Source organism: Bos mutus, chromosome 24 (assembly GCF_027580195.1).
Source record: "Bos mutus isolate GX-2022 chromosome 24, NWIPB_WYAK_1.1, whole genome shotgun sequence".
Lineage (NCBI taxonomy): Eukaryota > Metazoa > Chordata > Mammalia > Artiodactyla > Bovidae > Bos > Bos mutus.
The window spans coordinates 28373151-28394060 of NC_091640.1; positions in this window are offsets into that span (position 1 = coordinate 28373151).

A 20910-nucleotide genomic window follows, 5' to 3' on the forward strand; every position below is an offset into this window, starting at 1 on the left:
AGAGTTCCAGAAAATAGCAAGGAAAGATAACAAGGCCTTCTTAAGTGAACAATACAAAGAAATAGAAGAAAACAATAGAATGGGAAAGACTAGAGATCTCTTCAAGAAAATTGGAGACATCAAGCGACTATTTCATGCAAGGATGGGCATGATAAAGGACAGAAACAGTAACGACCTAACAGAAGCAAAAGATAGTAAGAAGAGGTGGCAAGAATACACAGAAGAACTATACAAGAAAGGTCTTAATGACATAGATAACCATGAGGTGTGATCACTCATCTAAAGCCAGACATCCTGGAGGGAGAAGTAAAGTGGGCCTTAGGAAGCATTACTAGGAACAAAGCTAGTGAAGGTGATGGAATCTCAGCTGAGCTATTTAAAATCCCAAAAGATGATACTGTTAAAATGCTGCACTTAATATGTCAGCAAATTTGGAAAACTCAGCAGTAGCCACAGGGGTGGAAAAGATCAGTTTTAATTCCAATCCCAAAGAAGGACAATGCCAAAGAATGTTCAAACTACCATACAGTTGTGCTCATTTCACGTGCTAGCAAAGACATGCTCAAAATCCTTCAAGCTAGGCTTTAGCAGTATGTGAACTGAGAAATTCCAGATGTACAAGCTGGATTTAGAAATGGTAGAGGAATCAGAGATCGAATTGCCAACATTTATTGGATCATGGAGAAAGCAATGGAATTCCAGAAAAACATATGCTTCATTGATTACACTAATGCCTTTGACGGTGTGGATCCAAACAAACTGTGGAAAATTCTTAAAGAGAGATGGGAATGCCAGAGTACCTGACCTGTCTTCTGAGAAACCTGCATGCAGGTCAAGAAGCAGCAGTTAGAACTGGACATGGAACAACTCACTGGCTCAAAATTGGGAAAGGTGTATGATGAGGCTGTATACCGTTACCCTGCTTATTTAACTTATATGCAGAGTACATCATGCAAAATGCCAGGCTGGATGAATCACAAGCTATAATCAAGATTGCTGGGCAAAATATCAATAACCCCAGATATGCAGATGATACTACTCTAACGGCAGAAAGTGAAGAGGAACTAAAGAGCCTCTTGATGAGGGTGAAAGATGAGAGTGAAAAAGCTGACTTGAAACTCAACACTAAAAAACTAAGATTATGTCATCTGGTCCCATCACTTCACGGCAAATAGAAGAGTGACAAGTGGAAGCAGTGACAGATTTTACTTTCTTGGTCTTCAAAATCTTTGTGGATGGTAACTGCAGCCATGAAATTAAAGGATGCTTGCTACTCGCAAGTAAAGTTATGACAAACCTAGACAGAGTATTAAAAAGCAGACATCTTGTTTTGCCAACAAAGGTCTGTATAGTTAAAGCTATGGTTTGTACAGTAGTCATATATAGATATGAGAGTTGCAACATAAAGAAAGCTAAGTGCCAAAGAATTGAAGCTTTCAAATTGTGGTGCTGAAGAAGACTCTTGAGAGTCCCTTGAACTGCAAAGAGATCAAACCAGTCAGTTGTAAAGGAAATCAACCCTGAATATTCATTGGAAGGACTGATGCTGAACCTGAAGCTCCAATATTTTGGCTACCTGAATGGAAGAACCAACTCATTGGGAAAAAAAAACAAAACCCTGATGTTGGGAAGCATTGAGGGTAAGAGAAGAAGGGGGCAGCAATGGAGGAAATGGTTAGATAGCATCACCAACTCAATGGACACGAGTTTGAGCAAACTCTGCAAGGGAGTGAAGGATATTGAAGCTTGTGTGCTGCAGTTCATGGAGTAGCAAAGAGTCAGACATGACTTACCAACTGAACAATAATCCTGGAGTTGAAGGTATTAAGATTTGGATGTAGGATCTTTGGAAGATGCTTAGTTCATAAAAGTGAAGCACTCATGAATGGAATTAGTGCCCTTATAAAAGACATTCCAGAGAGCTCCTCTCCTCCTTCCACTTTTTGAGGATACAACAAGAATATGGATGTCAATGAACCAGAAAACAGGCCCTCACCAGACACTGAATCTACCGAAGCCTTGATCTTGGACTTTCCAGCCTCCAGAACTGTGAAAAATGAATGTTTGTTGTTTAAGATATCCAGTATATGGTATTTCTGTTTCAGCAGCCCCAACTACTCAAACAATAAGTTAAGGCCAAGAAGTTAAGGCTTATTCTTTAATGTTCCCCCCATGTGAAAAAAATTTTCCCAAGAAGGGGAAAAAGGTTGGGATACATTGGAAGACTGGAATTGATGTATGAGCACTGCCATGTGTAAAACAGATAGCTAGTGGGAACCTGTTTTACAGGGCAGTGAGCTTGGTGCTCTGTGGCAACCTAAATGGGTGTGATGAGGATGGTGGGAGAGAGGTCCAAGGGAGAGGGGATATATGTATATACATAACTGATTTCACTTTGTTGCACAGCAGAAACTAACACAACATTTTAAAGCAATTATGCCCCAAGTTTAAAAAAAAAAATCCCCCAAAAAACCTGCTCTGGAAAATTTGGTAATCTACGGAAGTATTTTCTTCTTAACATAGTTATGTTTATTTTAATTTTCTATAATTTTGTTTCATCATAGAGACCATGAAGTTCTAAAATCCTTAGGGAGTTTGCAATTCTTACATGCGCCTTCCTTCTGTCTACCAACTCCTGCTTCCTTCAACCAAGAGCTCCGTAAACAGGCTATGATAACTAGTTTCGAATGGTAGCTCCCAACAATTCTTCCCCTTCTTGTATGTGATGACCACTCCTGACTTCAGGTGGTATAGGATGTGTTTGCTCCCCGTTGACTCTGGATTGGCTGCAAAACTTGCTCCAGCAAGTAGAATGCAATGGAAGTGATATTTGGGACATCCAAGCTTTGGTCTTAAGAAGAAGGAAGCTTCCACTTTCTGCTTTTTGGAACCCAGTCAGCAATTCACAGAGAAATAACAAGGGAAAGGGAACCAAGGTGCTTCTATTTACAGAACACCAGCACCAACTGCCAGCCATGTGAGGTGCCATCTTGGACCTTCTAACTCAGTTCATTCCCCTCATGACTTGGGGCAGAAAAGCCATCCAGTTGAGCCCAGTCAATCACAGAGTGAGACTAGATAAGAAAGTGCTTGTCATTTTAAGCCATTTGAGTGTTAGAATTGCTATCCAACAGTAGAAAACTAAAATACAGGCTGACTGAATATAGAATTTTAAATTTATCATTAGAAAGACTTCAAATAGAAATTCTAAAAGCTCTGCTTCCTTCTCCACAAAAATATAAGTTAAACATAAGAGTTCTCTTAGATTTTTGTTTCGAGCATGAATAAATATGAGAATTTTTATGAACAGGTTAATATTTGTGTCATAATTATCTGTGCATTGCCAGGACTGTAAGACATAACATGAAAAAGAGAAAAAAAAAAAACATCTACAAAATAAGATTAAAATTTTGTCTGCTTGAAAGTAGTTTTATTGCCTAGGAAAGTATTGATACATGAATATTTATATGTGTTAAGTAACAAAATACATTCAAAGCTTTGGTTTCTTTTCTATTATAATTTCCATGCTTATCAGTAAAATGAATCAAAGTTATATGTCCAAACTCACTTGTGTTTCATCTGTTTTAGTCACAGAATAATGAGAAAACTTAAAATTAGAATGGCCTGAATTCTTGACTCAAAATTATATACAAATAAAGTCTGATTCAAAACTTACACAGTTACTTATTATAATTGTAGCTGTTTTATAAGAAAACAAGTAGAAAGAAACTATGCTATATGGAGTACAGAATGCTTTGAAAAACACCAAAAAATTGTATAACAGGCCAACATCAACTAATTAGAACTAAAAAATATATATCTAATTCTGATATACTATGTATGGTAATATAAAATAAAATGATTTTTGAATAATTGATTTTTAAGAGATTGAGAGATTTAGTATTAAATTGATAACAGATCCATAAAAAGGAACAGGGTTCAAACTTGCCTTAAAATGTTTCCTTTACGCTTTTGTAGACATTACTTACTCGAGCAATTCCATCAGTCTCACACATGAATCATTTCTGACCTCGACTGGCAGCATATGGTCATGAAACATCCCACTCTAAAATCTTTTAGCTCCTAGTTCTGGAAGAGAGGTAAGTGAAGGCTACCAAAGCAGTAAATTATGATTAAGCAAGAGGGGATATGATTCTAAACAAAAAAAGCATATTCACCCTGAGCAGAGTGGAGCATTTTAAGGTATATATGAAATAGGTTAGGAAAAATAAACAGCAGGCCCATCCATTTGGACAATATTACATTTAGAGAAAATTTCAAAAAGCGTGTGAGAACAACTGGCAGGTTTGTACAAAGTGCCTCTAAGTCCCTCTTCAGCTTAAGTATAAAATGAAAGCTTGTTGTTTAGCTCTGCTGGTCAAAAGTTTTAGAATGCATGTACACTTTGACCTACATATTCCATTTCAAGGAATTTATTCAAAGAATAGACACACACAAGTTTTTCAAGATGTTTTTATAAGGATGTTTACTGCAACATAATATTATTTTGTAATGCTGCTAAGTCGCTTCAGTCGTGTCCGACTCTGTGCGACCCCATAGACAGCAGCCCACCAGGCTCCCCCGTCCCTGGGATTCTCCAGGCAAGAACTGGAGTGGGTTGCCATTTCCTTCTCCAATTATTTTGTAATAGTGTTTATTAATACTATTTATTAACACTATGAAATAAAGTTTTCATCAAGAAGGGACTTTAAAATAAACTATCATCCATACAATGGAACAATATGCAATCATCAAGTACAGTGGGATAGATCTATATGTAAAAATATGGAAAATTATCAATACACCAAAATCTAAGGGGAAAAGCAAAATGTAGGAACAAAATAATAGTGTAATTCTTTAGGGGAAATGTAAAAGAATTATTGAATAGATACATGTATGTAGGTATATGCATTTATTTTATAACAGAAAATGACTAAAAAATTCCTAATGACAGTTACTTTTAGGAAGACAAGGCAGAATGGAGAGGATGTATAATTTACATATTACACTTTTGCATATGGGTTCAATGTTTGAACATTTATTTGTATTAATGTTTTAATTAATAAAATTATCTGGTGGGGAAATAGAAGGCTACATTTCTTCTTTGAGATTATCTATATTAAAAATATTTTTCTAAATTAAACATACAAATAATACTTCATATTTAAAGTCATCTCAATCACATTTGGGTTTCCTTGGTGTCTCAGATGGTACAGAATCTACCCACAATGTGGAAGACCCAGGTTCAATCTCTGGGTCAGGAAGATCCTCTGGGGAATGAAATGCACCTCACTCCAGTATTCTTGCCTGGAGAATCCCATGGACAGAGGAGCCTGGCAGGCTAAGTTCGTGGGGTCACAGAGAGTTAAATCCGACTGAGCAACTAACACTTACACTTTCAATTTCATTTTCATCCTCAATTTTGACTTTTCCTATGAAAGTATCAAGTATTTGGTTAAGCCCGCCTCAGGATATATGGTTTATTTAATGTGTTTCCACTTGACATGGCTCTGCATCAAGACATTGAAGATGGTTTCAGTTAAAAATTTCTTCTATCTTTCAAAAAGCATTTATTAACCATTTACTATGGATTAAGCTGTAGATAAGCATTGTACAGGACATTTAAGCTAGGTTTTTAAGATACAGTGCATTTTCTAGGAGGTAATTGTGAGACAGATTATTCTGAAGAGAAGGGATGCAATATGCACAAAATCCATGTCATGAAAGGAGGTTACATGTTCAAAGAAAAATGCATTTCATAAAATTGCATGAAGTAAAATCATAAGTGAGAAAATCACTAAGATAGCTTAAGGTCATACTGTCCAGTATTGACAATATAGTTTTAAAATATTTGGACTGCCTCATTTCTCTGTTAACTCATTCATTCAATAAATACTTATTGTGTGTTTATCTCAATTTTGGTTTCCAAAAATAGACCTGGAGACAACACTTTGGGTAAAAGCAAATATATTTGGGACATGATCCCAGGGGACCCTGTGAATGAATGGGAAAGCAGACAGAGAAGGGAAGGAAGCCAGAAAGCATGTGATGACAATTCTGAACACCTGTAGCTCAGTTTCTCTTAGGAATCTTCTGACACTTTGTGGACCTGACTTCAGAACTGTCTCACAGAGGGTCAGAAAGCTGGGAACTTATCCAAATACTAAGTGAGTGGGTGAGTGAAAGTCATTCAGTCGTGTCCGACTCTTTGCGACCCCATGGACTATACAGTCTATGGAATTCTCCAGGCCAGAATAATGGAGTGGGTAGCCTTTCCATTCTCCAGGGATCTTCCCAACCCAGGGATTGAATCCAGGCCTCCCACATTGCAGGCGGATTCTTTATCAGCTGAACCACAAAGTGAAGTCACTCAGTCGTGTCCGACTCTTTGGAACCCCGTGGACAGTAGCCTACCAGGCTTCTCCGTCCATCGGATTTTCCAGGCAAGAATACTGGAGTGGGTTGCCATTTCCTTCTGCAGGGGATCTTCCCTGACCCAGGAATCAAACCCAGGTCTCCTGCAAGGGAAGCCCAAAATAAAAATATGATTGTTATTTTCAAATTAGATATATGTCTCTGTGAGGTGAAAGTGAAAGTCAGTCAGTCACATCTGACTCTTTGTGACCCCATGGGCTATACAATTCATGAAATTCCCCAGGCCAGAACACTGGCCCTTCTCCAGAGGATCTTCCCAACCCAGGGATTGAACCCAGGTCTCGTGTATTGTAGGCAGATTCTTTACTAGCTGAGCCACAAGGGAAGCCCAACCACATATTGGTTTTCATTATAAACAGGAGACATAAATGAATCATGAATAATCTGGATAATGAATAAACAGGCAGGAACATTTATTCCCCGAGAGAAAAAAAACTGAAAAATAAGAGAAGCAATAATAGAGTTCCAGGGAATACTGAAATTTATGGGTATAGTGAGGAGACAGTGACAGTGAAAAGGTATGCGAGTGCACGCAGACTAAGTTGCTTTAGCCGTGTCAGACTCTTAGTGACCTTATGGAGCTAGGCTCCTTGTCCATGGGATTCTCCAGGCAAGAACACTAGAGTGGTTTACCATGCCCTCCTTCAGGGGATCTTCCGGACCCAGGGATCAAACCTGAGTCTCCTGTAGCTCCTGCATTGCAGGAGGATTCTTTACCACTGAGCCACCTGGGAAGCCAGAAAGGGTTGAAAACAATTGTATAAATGTGGAAGAACACAGAGAAAGCTGAGTTCTGGAACTCTGGGTGAATTTTTAGAAGAACTGGATCAATACCAATCAATATAAATTTAAATGTTTCCCAAATGGCCACTATGGCCTAGCTTTTGTGGGGGCAGCTGTGGATATAATTTAAAATGTTACGTCCCCTCCACTACTATAGGTTTTACTGGCAAGATGCACCAGAAATGCAGGTATAGAAAGAATCACAGATGTTGGTGTAAAGTGTCTCAGAAGACCAAACAGTGAATCCAGCCACTATAGGGAAAGTTAATGACCACTGCACAGCCAATAGATTGAAGGAAAAAAGGGGACTGCAGGTCTGAATGTCATTATGAGATAAAACAGCAATTGAATTTGAGTGTTAAGACAATCACAAGCAGTAACCTAACATATCCATTCATTAATGGTTCAAGTAACAGAATATCTTCTATAAACCAAGAACCATATTAAGCACCGAGAAAAGACTACAGCAAAGATTGGCCATACTTACTTTCTGCCCTTAGAGTGCTTTCTTGGCACTGTCAGAATTGTCTTACCTCTGCCTCATGCTATCCTGTGACGTAGAAACTATTAAAACCTTGTTGTATAAATGAAGATACCTTGGCTAATCAGTGGAAGCAACTTGCTCAGTGTCCCTGTTGTCTGTATTTTAAAAAGTTGTTTTGACCCCAGCATCCAAGCTTCTAAACACAGGAGAGACTGCCCATTAGAAATACAAATTCACAAAATCATTTCAATCTGATATTTTTAACTTATTGTTTGGTTTGCTTCCTGGGTCCCACATCTGGATAATCCTATCATCTGTCATGAAAAATTATCTGTAATTTTATCAATCACAAGTTGGCAGTTAACCATGATAACATTATGTAAATAGCAAACATTTAGCAATCAGAGTACTAAATAAAATGTAAGAACCCAAAATAGAATTAAGAAAAAGGGTATTTTGACTTTCAAAGTAATGCTTTGGATTGTAGAAAACTAAGATTGTGTTTTGATATTTCAGTGACGTCTTTAAAAGAATATAGTAAGTGATATTTTGGGGAAATATACATAGTCATTTTACTATTAGTTGGACTTCATACAACGGATTTCTATTTACCTCCAGACAGCATCCTAGCTTCTTTGCTCATTCATTACCAGTTCTTTATTCAACATCCTTTTGATAAAAATGTCTCTTCTTTTAATTCATACTCAGTTACCTAACTGCAGAAGTCAGACTGACTCATTTGTGCAATACTGCACGGCACAGTTTTGCATTTAGGAACGCTCTTACCAGCTGTGTGCCTGGGAGTTCATGTCCCCTACAAATCATGTGTTTATTTGGACTTTCTCCAAAATCCTACTACCCCCATGGCTTTATGCAGCATCCAGCAACCAGTCATAGGCCTGGGTTATTGCCTGGCACCCTGTGGCTTAGGAGTGGGATACCCCATTCAAAACACTAACTTATCTTCTAGAGAATACACTTTCAGATGTGTGTCTTGAGTGTTTTTATAGCCTACATATATTTTTAAAGTGTCTACTTTTAAAAATTTTCCATGTTAAAGCAAGTCAGGCAGTTGCTTTAGAAAATTTTAAGTCCTTTGGGAGATATTTTTAAATTAAACAGTTAAAAGAATAGCCAGACCAGAACTGTAATTTACAGACCTTACCTGCATGCACAGATTATTGGGTGGCCAAAATAGTTATTCACCTCCCTTATCAAGCAGTTCAAGGTTCCTCATGATTACTTCAATCTTAGTTATTAGAATTGATTGTGAAACAGCTAAAATTTCTCATTCTGCCTACAACTTGGCCTACGAGTTGTTATTGCAGTCATAAATACCATAGGTCCAAGCAGTTTCACAAATAATCAACTGTTTCTTTAGTAGTTAATATTTGTGATAGTCAGAGAGTGAGAACATAGGGGGTCTGACTGCCCACGGTATACGGAACACCAGATGAGACACTGCTATGCAAATATTCGAGAGATGAGTGAAAAAAATATAAAAACAGCAAGACCCCCATCCTTACAGTTTCATTTCATTGACAACTGGCTGGTTCAGGACATTTTCTGGAATGATCTAGAAACTATTTATCTATCTTTTTTGACACTATACGCCATGATTCAAAAGTTTCACCCAGGGATGGGAGTCACTGCGCCTACAGTAAAGGAGTAGAATAAATTAAACAAAAGCAATTTTCAAAAATCCAGGTGTTGACATTATTCATGCCATTTCCTCAATCCCCAACACAAGAGCTAAGATGTGAAGTATTACGGATACCACTTCCATACGTACTATCTCCCATCTCTTCTTTCCTATTAAGACAAGAGACTGATCCTGACAAGATGGGAGATACTACTGCCCAGGTACTGCCCTTTAATTTCCATTTAGCTAATGCTGTATCTGATCTTCTAGATCCACAGGATACTGAGGATCTGCATAGTATTACTGTGTCTTAACGATTTTCGGCAGGCTGGACCTGCCAATGACTGAGAGAGGAGTATTGGAATCTTCATGTTGGAGGGCATATATGTTGAGGATTGTTTTGTTTTCTTGAAAAATTGTGCCCATTATCATTGCATAATGTCCCTCTTTATTCCTGATGATTTTCTTTGCTCTGAGTTGCTTTTGTGTCTGAAATTAAGTTACTCTCTGCTCAGCCACTTCAGTCATATCCTACTCTTTGCAACCCTAATGATTGTAGCCCAACAGGCTCCTCTGTCAATGGGATTCTCCAGGCAAGAATACTGTAGTGGGTTGCCCTGCCTTTCTCCAGAGGATCTTCCCAATCCAGGGATCGAACCCACATCTCCTGTGTCTCCTGTATTGCAGGCAGATTCTTTACCCATTAAGCCACCTGGGTAGCTTTGTTTTTATTGGTGTTAGCATGGTATCACTTTTTCCACTAAATATGGTTTTCCTGTAGACAACATACACTTAGGTCTTATTTTTCATCCTCTCTGACAGGCTCTGTTTTAGTTGAAATAATTTGACCTTCACATTGAAAGTGATTATTTATATAGTTGGATTAACATCAATTATAATTGCCATTGCTTTGTATTCATTGCACTTATTCTTTTTTCTTTTTTAAACTTTTACCTTCTTTTGCTTTCTTCTCTGATTTTAATTGAGCATTTTATATGACTCCATTTCCTTTTCTCCTAGCATATTAAATTTTTAGTTTTATTAGTGATCACTTGGAGCTTGCAATATACATTTACAACTAATCTAAGTTTGCTTAAAGATACTGTTTCATGGGTAGTCCCGTACCTTATGAGAGTAGTCTTAATTCCTCCCTCCCATTTTTTGTAGGAAGGGAAATTTCCCACATAGACTCCTATTAGCTTTCCTGGATTACCAAAGGGATGAGATGAAGCTTAAAAATATTTGTGAAGGTTAAAACTCAGGGGTACAAACATTAAAAGACTAGGATTTAATTTTTCCCTAGTGGCTCACATGGTAAAAAATGTGCCTGCAGTGCAGGAGACCTAGGTTGCATCCCTGGGTCAGGAAGATCTTCTAGAGAAGGGAATGGCTACCCACTCCAGTATTCTTGCTTAGAGAATTCCATGGACAGAGGAGCCTGGCAGGACTACATAGAGGAGTGGGACTATACTCCATGGGGTCACAAAAAGTTGGACACAACTGAATGACTAACACTACACAAACCTATTGAAAGACTGAGATCTAATTCCCCCCTACACTTTGTAACATCACATAAGCCGGGCCCCTGAATAGCAACAAGGGATCATAGCCAAACGAACTGAGAGGCTCAGATTTTCTTTAAGAATAAGAAATCTAAAAATAAACCCAAAGACAATAGGGGAGATGAAAACAAGGACTTTAGAGGAACTAGTCTCTGACATATACAGCTACAGTAAGTGGTAAATGCAGTCTGACTCCTAGTCAGACAAACAGGAAGCCTCCCTTTAAAAGCCTAGATACTTCAGTTCCTATTACTCAATGAAATATGTCTGTTTCCGACAACAACAAATTACAAGGCTTCTTAAAAGGTAAGAAAAGGGAATTTTAAAGAGACAAAGCAAACTTGAGAACCAGACTCAGATAAGACGAGTATTTTAGAATCACCAGGCCAAGAATTTAGAACAACTATCATTAATATGCTAAGAGCAATAATGGAAAAAATAGACAATGGGTAAGAACCAATAGAAAATATAAGCAGATAGATGGAAATTCTAACAAAGAATCAAAAGGAAAAATTAGAAATCAAAAACATTGCAGGAGATATGAAGTATACTTTCCACGGACTCCTCGGTATACTCAACACAGCTAAGAAAAGAAACAATGAGCTGCAAGTTAATGTCACTGGAAATAGACAAAACTGAAATGCAAAAAGAAAGACAAATGACAAAAATAAACAAATAAATAAAACATAATATGCAAGAAGTATGGGACAATTACAAAAAGTACAACATGCGTGTAATGGGGATGTCAAGAGTAGACACACAAGAGAAAGGACCAGAAAATATACTTAAAATGACAAGAACTCTGATGTAGGTTTTATCTGTGTTCCTCCTTAGGCAAGCTATTTCTATCCTCTGGACTTTCTGAATAAATCCTCTTTGTTTGAACATGATATGCCTAAATTTCAATTTCTGGCATTTAACCTACCGAGTATTCTCTTAGCCTTTTGATTGGTGGTTTGGTTGCCGTCATTAATTTCAGCAAACTCAGAGCCATTTTTTGATGATGACAGTAGGTAAACTACCCATATAAAATGCACACCAGCCCTCTATTTCAAACACTGCCATATTGCTCAAATAAATTAATATTTTCATTCAGGGAAAGTTCATCAGAGTTAGCAAAACACAGTTTTACTTTGTAATTTAAATGAGAGGTTATCCCTAATCATAAATTTTATGTTTATTTCTATTTTAGGTTTCTAATACCTATACAACCCACTCCAGTGTTCTGGCCTGGAGAATCCCAGGGACGGGGGAGCCTCGTGGGCTGCCGTCTATGGGGTCGCAGAGAGTCAAACATGACTGAAGCGACTTAGCAGCAGCAGCAGCAATACCTATACAAATGAAATCACTTACGATTATACAGTGGAAGTGACAAATAGATACAAGGGATTAGATGTGATAGGCAGAGTGCCTAAAGAACTATGCGGAGGTTCATGACATTGTACGGGAGGCAGTGATCAAGACCATCCCCAAGAAAAAGAAATGATAAAAGGTAAAATCCTTGTCTGAGGAGGCCTTATAAATAGCTGAGATTAGAAGAGAAGCTAAAGACAAAGGAGAAAAGGAAAGAAATACCCATTGAATGAAGAGTTCCAAAGAGTAGCAAGGAGATAAAAGAAAACCTTCCTCAGTAATCAATGAAAAGGAAAGAAAAAAACAATAGAATGGGAAAGACTAGAGATCTCTTCAAGAAAATTAGAGATACCAAGGGAATATTTCATACAAAGAAGGGTACAATAAAGGACGGAAATGGTATGGACCTAACAGAAGAAGAAGATATTAAGGAGAGGTGCCAGGAATACACAGAAGAACTATACAAAAAAGATATTCATGACCCAGATAACTAATATGGTGTGATCACAAACCAGAGCCAGACATCATGGAACGCCAAGTCAAGTGGGCCATAGGAAACATCACTGCGAACAAAGCTAGTGGAGGTGATGGATCCAGTTGAGCTATCTCAAATCCTAAAAGGTGATGCTAAGAATGTGCTACACTCCGTATACCAGCAAATTTGGAAAACTCAGCAGTGGCCACAGGACTGGGAAAAGTCAGTTTTTATTCCAATCTCAAAGACACGCAATACCAAAGAATGTTCAAACTATTGCACAATTGCACACATCTCACACACTAATAAAGAAATGCTCAAAATTCTCCAAGCCAGGCTTCAGCAATATATGAACCGTGAACTTCCAGATGTTCAAGCTGGGTTTAGAAAAGGCAGAGGAACCAGAGATCAAATTGCCAACATCCGTTGGATCATCAAAGAGCAAGAGAGTTCCAGAAAAACATCTACTTCTGCTTTATCAACTACACCAAAGCCTTAGACTGTGTGGATCACAACAAACTGTAGAAAACTGTTAAAGAGATGGGAATACCAGACCACCTGATCTGCCTACTGAGAAATCTGTATGCAGGTCAGGAAGCACCAGTTAGAACTGGACATGGAACAACAGACTGGTTCCATATCAGGAAAGGAGTACATCAAGGCTGTATATTGTCATCCTGCTTATTTAGATGCAGAGTACATCATGCCAAATTCAGGGCTAGATGAAGCCCAAGTTGGAGTCAAGATTGCTGGGAGAAATATCAATAACATCAGATATGCAGATGATACCACCCTTATGGCAGAAAGCATAGAAGAACTAAAGAGCCTCTTAATGAAAGTGAAAGAGGAAAGTGAAAAAGTTGGCTTAAAACTCAACCAGTCCATCCTAAAGGAAATCAGTCCTGGAAGGACTGATGCTGAAGCTGAAACTCCAATACTTTGGCCACTTGATGTGAAGAACTGACTCATTTAAAAAGACCCTGATGCTGGGAAAGATTGAAGGTGGGAGGAGAAGGGGACGACAGAGGATAAGATGGTTAGATGGCATCACTGACTCGATGGACATGAGTTTAAGTAAGCTCCAGTAGTTGGTGATGGACAGGGAGGCCTGGTGTGCTACAATCCATGGTGTCACAAAGAGTCAGACACGACTGAGTGACTGAACTGACTGAATACCTACACAAGCAACTTTTTATCATAAGCACACCAAATCTTACTGATCTTAATTTTCATGTGATGGGAATTGAGAAGGAAGGGATTGAGTGATAGCAGGTGACCTGGCATGTAAGTTTCCATCGTTGGCTCCTAATTTGGATACTATTGCTGCCCATGAGAAATAATTCCAAATAAAAATCCTCTCCGAAGTCGAGAATTAGTAGTAGCTACTGATAAAGATGACACAAGTAGTAAAACAATGAAAAAGAATAAAAATGTATCCTCTTTTAGAGCATCATCCCAACCGTCACAACTATTTGTAACAGTAAAAATAATTTGTTTTATTTTATTCTAATTATTTGTAGTCTCCATTATAATCAAATTCTGTCAGTGGTGAACATGAAATAACCAGCCATAGAGAGAGATCTAAATATCCAGAACTTAAGCAAGGCTACTCCTTGTCATTTGAACTACAGGGCAAAAAAATAACAAGTGTAGTTACCACAAATTGTTAAAATTGTTGAAATGTTAGTCATTCTGTGGCAGCAGGAACCTCCTTTTAATCTAGGCATGGCAAAAATTTTGTGAATTCTGTTATTTCAGTGGATAACCTTTTCTTACTGTTCATGGAGTTCTCAAGGCGAGAATACTGAAGTGGCTTCCCATTCTGTATGCAGGTCAGGAAGCAACAGTTAGAACTGGACAGGGAACAAGAGACTGCTTCCAAATCAGAAAAGGAGTAAGTCAAGGCTGTATATTGTCACCCTGCTTATTTAACTTATATGCAGAGTACATCATGAGAAACGCTGGGCTGGAAGAAGCACAAGCTGGAATCAAGATTGCCGGGAGAAACATCAATAACTTCAGATACGCAGATGACACCACCCGTATGTTAGAAAGTGAAGAAGAACTAAAGAGTCTCTTGATGAAAGTGAAACAGGAGAGTGAAAAAGTTGGCTTAAAGCTCAACATTCAGAAAACTAAGATCATGGCATCTGGTCCCATCACTTCATGGCAAATAGATGGGGAAACAATGGAAACAGTGAGAGACTTTATTTTGGGAGGCTCCAAAATCACTGCAGATGGTGACTGCAGCCATGAAATTAAAAGGTGCTTGCTCCTTGGAAGTAAAGTTATATACAATCTAGAAAGCATATTAATAAGCAGAGACATTACTTTGCCAACGAAGGTCCATCTAGTCAAACCAATGGTTTTTCCAGTAGTCATGTATGGATGTGAAGTTGGATGTAAAGAAAGCTGAACACTGAAGAATTGATGCTTTTGAACTGTGGTGTTGGTTCAAAAGATCCAACGAGTCCATCCTAAAGGAAATCAGTCCTGAATATTCATGCTGAAGCTGAAACTCTGATACTTTGGCCACCTGATGTGAAGAACTGACTCATTGGAAAAGACACCGATGCTGGGAAAGGTTGAAGGCAAGAGGAGAAGGGGATGACAGAGGATGAGATGGTTGGATGGCATCCCTGACTCGATGGACATGAGTTTGCACAAGCTCTGGGAGTTGGTGATGGACAGGGAAGCCTGGTGTGCTACAGTCCATGGGGTCACAAAAAGTCAGACATGACTGAGAGACTGAACTGAACTGAACTGAAGTGGATAGCACAATTCATCAGAGCTAGTTGAACGTATAGCTTTAAAGTTGGTTATCTATAGAGGGCTTCCCCTGGTGGCTCAGAGGTAAAGAAATTGACTGCAATGCAGGAGACTCAGGTTCAATCCCTGGGTCAGGAAGATTCCCTGGAGAAGGAAAGGGCAATCCATTCCAATATACTTGCTGGGAAATTCCACAGACCGTGGAGCCTGGTGGGTTACAGTCCTTGGGGCCACAAAAACTGGATGTGACTTAGCAACTGCTGCTACTGCTGCTAAGTCACTTCAGTCGTGTCTGACTCTGCGACCCCATAGACAGCAGCCCACCAGGCTCCACCGTCCCTGGCATTTTCCAGGCAAGAACACTGGAGTAGGTTGCCATTTCCTTCTCCAATGCATGAAAGTGAAAAGTAAAAAGGAAGTCGCTCAGTCGTGTCCTACTCTTCACAACCCCATGGACTGCAGCCCACCAGGCTTCTCCATGGGATTTTCCAGGCTAGAGTACTGGAGTGGGTTGCTATTGCCTTCACTGGACTTAACAACTAAAAAACAACAAAAAGCTTATCTAGACAGTAATCAGAAATAATGTAATCTAATGTGGAAGAATGCAATATCCCCAAAGAATGACATAATATTTTCTTTTTCAAGTTATAATATGTATACCTAATTGATTAAGTGATTCATTAGAATTTTTAATAAACAATAAAATAATTAGTGAATGCTGCAGAACTTTCAGTCACACATTTATACAATATTAGTATATCAAGGCTTAATGGTACTCCATGAGTTGAATATCAAATACCTATTTTTGAAAGGTATAATCATGCTTTTATAAGATAGATTCTATTGACACTAATCAATTGTGTGCCTGCTAGTTGAATTATTTTAAGGAACTATTAAAAGTACACATATGCCAACAATTCAGGGAAATGAAGTGTGGTTAATATGAAAGGCCTGGAAAACCTCAAAAAAGACAAGCTATTGTAAGATTAGGCTAAAATTCTGGGCATTGCTCCATTGATGACTCCTCTAAGGTTTAACTCTAAAATTGGTTTACAATGGTATAAAGCAGGAAATATTTTTGTTCACCTTTTTCCTACAATATTTGCTATATGACTTATAATATTATATTGTGTGGCAATACACACACACACACACATATACACCCTAAATTGTCATAACTATGTTGTTTTTAAAATTGAGACATAATTGACATATAACACGGTATACAACATAATGATTTGATATTTTATATATTTCAAATGGTTACTACAATGAGTATAGTTAACATCCATTACCACACATAGTTACAATTATTTTTCTTGTGATAAGAACCCCTAAGATTTACTTTCTTCAGTTCAGTTCAGTTCAATCGCGCAGTCATGTCCGACTCTTTGCGACCCCATGAATCACAGCACGCCAGGCCTCCCTGTCCATCACCAACTCCCTGAGTTCACTCAGACTCATGTCCATTGAGTCAGTGATGCCATCCAGCCATCTCATCCTCTGTCCTCCCCTTCTCCTCCTGCCCCCAACCCTCCCAGTATCAGAGTCTTTTCCAATGAGTCAACTCTTCGCATGAGGTGGCCAAAGTACTGGAGTTTCAGCTTTAGCATCATTCCTTCCAAAGAAATCCCAGGGCTGATCTCTTTCATAATGGACTGGTTGGATCTCCTTGCAGTCCAAGGGACTCTCAAGAGTCTTCTCCAACACCACAGTTCAAAAGCATCAATTCTTTGGCACTCAGCTTTCTTCACAGTCCAACTCTCACATCCATACATGACCACAGGAAAAACCATAGCCTTGACTAGATGAACCTTTCTTGGCAAAGTAATGTCTCTGCTTTTGAATATGCTATCTAGGTTGGACATAACTTTCCTTCCAAGGAGTAAGCATCTTTTAATTTCATGGCTGCAGTCACCATCTGCAGTGATTTTGGAGCCCCAAAAAATAAATTCTTGGCAACTTTCAAATATCAAATCCAATGTTATTAATTATAGCCACCATGCTGTGTGGCTTTATATTTTAAACAACATGCCATTAATCAATACAGTTTACCGAATTTACTTGAAACATAAATGGAAGTATCTTACTAACTAACAAATATGGATATATCTAATCTTCCTGCTCCCATATGTGGACAAATCCAAAGCCATCAAAATTTGACTTTAATTATTTTTTTATAAAATATAGACCATGAATAGTTACAGCCTTTATATTTAATTTTAGAATATATGTGTTTTGTGCTCAGTCATTCAGTCGTGTCCAACTTTTTGCAACACCGTGGACTGTAGCGCACCAGGCTCCTCTTTCCAGGGCATTTCAAGAATACTAGAGTGGGTTGCCATTTCCTACTCCTGGGCATCTTCCCCACTCAGGGATCAAACTTGTCTCTCTTGTTTCTCCTGCATTGGCAGGCAAATTCTTTAGCACCTGGGAAGCATTAGACTTTGCACATGAATCAAATATGGGCCATTGTAACCTTGGAATTTTAACTGTAAAATGGCTTTAATGAACCATTAAAGGGATTTTAACCACTATATGTTTAAGGAACCCATGCCCCTAAACCAACAATGTAAACTAAGCACTTTTACTGGAAAATACCTGTGATAAGATCATACAATAAATTTTCCCAGAATTTTATTTTCATAACCTTAACATAACTTGATTCTATTGGATAAATAGTATAGCAAAATCATCTGGTAACTAATAGTCAGGTTTTAGAATTAGCCAAACACACAATTCTTAATAATTCTTAGAGAATGACATTAGCAATTAAGAACTCTCTTACAGACCTGGTTTCTTCATCAGTAAACTAGGGTTAATAATAGAATTCAATTCATGTGGCTCTCATGAGGGCTATTTACATATAACAGTGCCTATAAAGTACGTAGCAGAGTGACTGGTACTCAGCTATTATTGCCTATTATTTGCTCTTGACTGGAGGAGGACATGGCAACCCACTCTAGTATTCTTACCTGGAGAATCCCCTTAGACAGAGGAGCCAGCGGGCTGCTGTCACTGGGGTCGCAAAGAGTCATACATGACTGAGCAACTAAGCACCCGTGCTCTTGGTGCTGTTATCCATAAACAGTAAAGAGCTGAGCAAGTAAAGTGAGGTAATCCTGAAGGAAAATGCACAATAGTCTTTTTTAGCAAACATGATCAGTCTTATACAAGGATGAGTCAAGGCGGCAACTCCACAAATAGATTTCAGTTCAGTCTCTCAGTCATGTCTAACTGTTTGTGACCCCATGGACTGCAACACACAGGCTTCCCTGTCCATCACCAACTCCCTGAGCTTGCTCAGACTCATGTCCATTGAGTCAGTGATGCCATCCAACCATTTCATCCTCTGTCATCCCCTTCTCCTCCTGCCATCAATCTCTCCCAGCATCAGGGTCTTTTCAAATGAGTCAGTTCTTCCCATCAGATGGCCAAAGTACTGGAGTTTCAGCTTCAGCATCAGTCTTTCCAATGAATATTCAGGACTGATTTCCTTTAGGATGGACTGGTTGGATCTCCTTGCAGTCCAAGGGACTCTCAAGAGTCTTCTCCAACACCACAGTTCAAAAGCATCAATTCTTCAGTGCTCAGCTTTCTTTATATTTCACCTGTCACATCCATATGTGACTACTGGGAAAACCATTGCTTTAACTATAGGGACCTTTATTGCAAAGTAATGTCTCTGCTTTTTAATATGCCTGGTGGGCTGCCATCTATGGGGTCGCACAGAGTCAGACACGAGTGAAGCAACTTAGCAGAAGCAGCAGCAGCAGCCAGGTTGGTCATAGCTTTTCTTCCAAGAAGCAGGTGTCTTTTAATTTCATGGCTGCAGTCACCATCTGTGGTGATTTTGGAGCCCAAGAAAATAAAGTCTCACTGTTTCCGTTGTTTCCCCATCTATTTGCCATGAAGTGATGGGACCAGATGCCAAGATCTTGCCAGAAACATAATTTATTATGCCCACATATGGATTCCTGACTTCATGGTGGTACCAGTCAGATGACTGAATTCACATCCTGGGTCCAAGAGAGGAAGAATGCATTGTAACTATGAACAGTTACACTTAGCCTCTTATGCAGGCTCATTGCATCTCTTTGTTTTCCCATACAGTGGAAATGCAGTCACTTCTATGTTTCAACATGCTTTCTCCTGAGGCTACCCTTCATCATTCCTGGCAGGAACCATGTGGCCTAAACGTGCTCTGGCAGTATGCTTGGAGGAGAGATGTAAATCTCCACTGCTAAGTTTGGGAAAGGTTTCTTAGAGAAGGGGTACACATCACACCTAGAACAACAGTAGGAATTCAAAAGCTAATAAGTGGGAAGAGAAGGCTTCATGTAGGGGATTATTGTGAATAATAGAATGAAGGCTGCATGTGTGTGGAAGGTGGAAACAGCTTCAGTGCAGTTGAAAACTGAAAATGATGACTGAGTGGAGTAATTAAGTCTAGAAAAGTAAGTTCGAGGATATTTGAGCAATATACTAAGATTGTTCCAGGCTGCCTGGAGTGATATCCATCAGCAAAGGTAAGTGATCACATCTCCCTTGGATACTAGGAGGCCCTCAGTCACCTTCCTCCACCAGAACTTACTCTACAAAAAAATAAACACTGGTAAATTTCTACCCCAGAATGAATGAATTCAATATACTACTTCTCTAATTGGGGAACAAAAGCTCCATTTGCCTGTTAAGATTAAACAGAATTTTTGTTCAACCGAATACCTTCACAAACTAATAGCCAATATTTGTGAGATTTGTATGCAATTTGTGAATTATCTTGTAAGAAGAGTTTTTACACATATTATTTTATTTTGTCCTTTCCGTAACCCCGTGAAGTGTTCATTCTATCTAGATTTGAATCAACTGAAGTTTAGAGAGGTAATGTAACATTCCCAAAGTTATCAGCTAATATTGGCAAAATCATAGCTGGGTTGCTGGCTTATCAGAGGCCAGAGCCCATTGACCCATTATGTTTATTACCTGCAATCTGGTAAAGATTTTTCATTAGTGCTTTTTAAAAAAGTGTATCAGAGAGTTTGATTTTAGAATTAATACCACTAAACTTTTGTTTCAGAGCCAAGAGTCTGGTAATTTTCATCAACTGACATTTGGTATCTAAAAATAAATTCATCATTATTCTCATTCTTCTATCTGTATATATACTTTATATTCAGCATTTCGTGTCTAAGGCACAATATTGTACCTTTAACTTTACTTGAGTGGATTTTTCAAAATTGCCTCTGAAAAGGATTACTAAGACAAGTTTATGGTTTATGTTGAAATCCATTTTCCACATACAGCTAATTATCATTTTAAAAGTTAAAAAAAAAATGACTTTCTTGGAAAATCTCATTTGTTAAAATTTAGGAAACAGCAGAGCGGGGGGACTCTTATTGAAAGCACA